Source organism: Arachis ipaensis, chromosome B7, assembly GCF_059453495.1.
Source record: "Arachis ipaensis isolate K30076 ecotype BB chromosome B7, ASM5945349v1, whole genome shotgun sequence".
In the NCBI taxonomy this organism is placed as follows: domain Eukaryota; kingdom Viridiplantae; phylum Streptophyta; class Magnoliopsida; order Fabales; family Fabaceae; genus Arachis; species Arachis ipaensis.
In genome coordinates, this window is record NC_142442.1 from 66,075,219 (window position 1) to 66,079,551 (window position 4,333).

At 43.0% G+C, this 4,333-nt stretch overlaps 1 non-coding gene across 1 annotated transcript; it reads right to left on the reverse strand.

The window, feature by feature from the left end:
* Window positions 1–520: 520 nt before the first annotated feature.
* LOC148552855 (small nucleolar RNA R71) lies at window positions 521–627 on the reverse strand. The gene has a single exon (XR_015893355.1). It is a non-coding gene; the product is annotated as a small nucleolar RNA R71 (small nucleolar RNA).
* Window positions 628–4,333: the final 3,706 nt, after the last annotated feature.

The window sequence follows — 4,333 nt, forward strand, 5'->3', positions numbered from 1 at the left end:
AGGCATACTTGTTCAAGCTGATCCTGAACCTGAAAGGACCTTGAAGAGAAAGCTAAGAGAAGTTAAAGAACATCTCTCTTTAGAGGACCTAACAGAGCTTTTCAAAGAAGAAGAAACCATGGCAGCGAAAAACAACAATGCCAACAATGCAAGGAAGGTGCTTGGTGACTTTACTGCACCTACTCCCGACTTCTATCGGAGAAGCATCCCAATCCCTGCCATTGGAGCAAACAACTTTGAGCTTAAGCCTCAATTAGTTTCTCTAATGCAACAGAATTGCAAGTTTCATGGACTTCCATTGGAAGATCCTCATCAGTTCTTAGCTGAATTCTTACAAATCTGTGACACTGTCAAGACCAATGGGGTTGACCCTGAAGTCTACAGACTTATGCTTTTTTCTTTTGCTGTAAGAGACAGAGCTAGGACATGGTTGGACTTACAACCTAAAGAAAGCCTAAACTCTTGGGAAAAGCTAGTCCATGCCTTCTTGGCAAAGTTTTTTCCACCTCAAAAATTGAGCAAGATTAGAGTGGAAGTTCAAACCTTCAGACAGAAGGAAGGTGAATCCCTCTATGAAGCTTGGGAAAGATACAAGCAATTAATCAGAAGATGTCCTTCTGACATGCTTTCTGAATGGAGCATCATAGGAATTTTCTATGATGGTCTGTCTGAACTATCCAAGATGTCATTGGATAGCTCTGCTGGAGGATCTCTTCATCTAAATAAGACGCCTGCAGAAGCTCAAGAACTCATTGAAATGGTTACAAATAACCAATTCATGTACACTTCTGAAAGGAATCCTGTGAATAATGGGACAAATCAGAAGAAAGGAGTTCTTGAGATTGATACTCTAAATGCCATATTGTCTCAGAATAAAATATTGACCCAACAAGTCAATATGATTTCTCAGAGTCTGTCTGGAATGCAAGCAGCAACAGGCAGTACTAAGGAAGCTTCCTCTGAAGAAGAAGCTTATGATCATGAAAACCCAGCAATGGAAGAGGTGAATTACATGGGAGAACCCTATGGAAGGATCAACAGAGACCTCAACAAGGTTTCAACAACAATAATGGTGGAAGAAACAGGTTTAGCAATAGCAAGCCTTTTCCATCATCTTCTCAGCAACAGACAGAGAATTCTAAGCAGAGCCACTATGACTTAGCAACCATTATCTCTGATCTAATTAAAACCACTCAAAGTTTCATGACTGAAACAAGGTCCTCCATTAGAAATTTGGAGGCACAAGTGGGTCAGCTGAGTAAGAAAATTACTGAACTCCCTCCTAGTACTCTCCCAAGCAATACAGAAGAGAATCCAAAGAGAGAGTGCAAGGCCATAAACACGTCTCACATGGCCGAACCTGGAGAGGAGGAAGAGGCAGTAATCTCCACTGACGAAGACCTTAATGGACGTCCACTGACCTCCAAGGAGTTCCGTAATGAGGAACCATGGGAATCTGAGGCTCAGACTGAGACCATAGAGATTCCATTGAATTTACTTCTGCCATTCATGAGCTCTGATGAGTATTCTTCCACTGAAAAGGATGAAGATGTTACTGAAGAGCAAGTTGCTAAGTACCTTGGAGCAATCATGAAGCTAAATACCAAGTTGTTTGGTAATGAGACTTGGGAGGATGAACCTCCATTGCTCATCAAAGAACTGGATGACTTGACTAGGCAGAAATTACCTCTGAAGAGACAAGACCCTGGAAAATTCTCCATCCCTTGTACCATAGGCACCATGATCTTTGAGAAGGCTCTGTGTGACCTGGGATCAAGTATAAACCTTATGCCTCTCTCTGTAATGGAGAAGCTAGGGATCATTGAGGTACAAGCTGCAAGAATCTCATTGGAGATGGCAGATAATTCAAAAAAATAGGCTTATGGACTTGTAGAGGATGTGTTGGTAAAGGTTGAAGAACATTACATCCCTGCTGATTTCATAATCCTAGAGACTGGGAAGTGTGTGGATGAATCCATCATCCTTGGCAGACCCTTCCTAGCCACAGCAAAAGCTATGATTGATGTTGACAGAGGAGAATTGATCATTCAAGTGAATGAAGACTCCCTTGTGTTTAAAGCTCAAGGATATCCCTCTGTCACCATGGAGAGGAAGCATGAAGAGCTTCTCTCAATACAGAGTCAAACAGAGCCCCCACAGTCAAACTCTATGTTTGGTGTTGGGAGGCCACAACCAAACTCTAAGTTTGGTGTTGAACCCCTACATTCAAACTCTAAGTTTGGTGTTGGGAGGTTCCAACATTGCTCTGAACATCTGTGAGGCTCCATGAGAGCCACTATCAAGCTATTGACATTAAAGAAGCGCTTGTTGGGAGGCAACCCAATTTTTACTTATCTATATTAAATTTCTATTTTCTTTTGTTATTTTATGTTTTTTATAGGTTGATGATCATGTGAAGTCACAAAAAACAATTGAAAAATCGAAAACAGAAGGAAAAACAGAATGAAAAACAGAACACCTTGGAGGAGAAACTTACTGGCGTTTAAACGCCAGTAAGGGTAGCAGAATGGACGTTAAACGCCCAGTCTGGCACCATTCTGGGTGTTTAACGCCAGAAATGGGCACCAGACTGGCGTTTAACGCCAGGAATGGGCAAGAAGCTGGCGTTAAACGCCAGAAATGGGCAGCAGCCTGGCGTTTAACGCCAGGATTGGCAGCAAGGGGCATTTTGCACGCCACATGGTGCAGGGATGAGAAATCCTTGACACCTCAGGATCTGTGGACCCCACAGGATCCCCTTACCTATCAAATCCCACCATTCTCTTCACCACTCACATCCATCCTTCATAAAATCCCACCTACCTCACCATTCAAATTCAAACCACTTTCCCACCCAAACCCACCCATAATGGCCGAACCACACCCCCCTCTCCACTCATATATAAACCCATCTTCACTCCTTCATTTTCACACAACCTCACCCATCCTCCTTGGCCGAAACACTAAGCCCCCTCCATCTCCTCTATTTCTTCTTCTTCTACTCTCTTCTTTCTTCTTTTGCTCGAGGACGAGCAACCTTCTAAGTTTGGTGTGGTAAAAGCTAAAGCTTTTTTGTTTTTCCATAACCATTAATGGCACCAAAGGCCGGAGAAACCTCTAGAAAGAGGAAAGGGAAGGCAAAAGCTTCCACCTCCGAGTCATGGAAGATGGAGAGAATCCTCTCAAGGGTGCATCAAGACCACTTCTATGAAGTTGTGGCCAAGAAGAAGGTGATCCCCGAGGTCCCTTTTAAGCTCAAAAAGGGCAAATATCCAGAGATCCAACATGAGATTCGAAGAAGAGGTTGGGAAGTCCTCACCAACCCCATTCAACAAGTCGGAATCTTAATGGTTCAAGAGTTCTATGCCAATGCATGGATCACCAAGAACCATGATCAAAGTGTGAACCTAGATCCTAAGAATTGGCTTACAATGGTTCGAGGGAAATACTTAGACTTTAGTCCGGAAAATATAAGGTTGGCATTCAACTTGCCCATGATGCAAGAAGATGCACACCCATACACTAGAAGGGTCAACTTTGATCAAAGGTTGGACCAAGTCCTCATGGACATCTGTGAAGAGGGCGCTCAATGGAAGAGAGATTCAAGAGGAAAGCCGGTTCAACTAAGAAGGCATGACCTTAAGCACGTGGCTAGGGGATGGTTGGAGTTCATTCAACGCTCAATCATTCCCACTAGCAACCGGTCTAAAGTTACTATAGACCGGGCTATCATGATTCATAGCATCATGATTAGAGAGAAAGTAGAAGTTCATGAAGTTATATCCCAAGAACTCTACAAAGTGGCGGACAAGTCCTCCACTGTGGCATGGTTAGCCTTCCCTCATCTCATTTGTCACCTTTGCAATTCAGCTAGAATTGACATAGAGGAAGACATCCTCATTGATGAGGACAAGCCCATCACTAAGAAAAGGATGGAGCAAACAAGAGATCCCACTCATGGACAAGAGCATGAGGAAACTCCTCATGAAATCCCTGAGATACCACAAGGGATGCATTTTCCTCCACAAAACTATTGGGAGCAAATCAACACCTCCCTAGGAGAATTAAGTTCCAACATGGAACAACTAAGGGTGGAGCACCAAGAGCATTCCATCCTCCTCCATGAAATTAGAGAAGACCAAAGAACCATGAGAGAGGAACAACAAAGGCAAGGAAGAGATATTGAGGAGCTCAAGCACTCCCTAAGATCTTCAAGAGGAAGAACAAGCCGCCATCACTAAGGTGGACCCGTTCTTTAATTTCCTTGTTCTTTATTTTCTGTTTTTTTGAAAATTGTGCTTTATGTTTATTTATGTTTGTGTCTTTATTACAT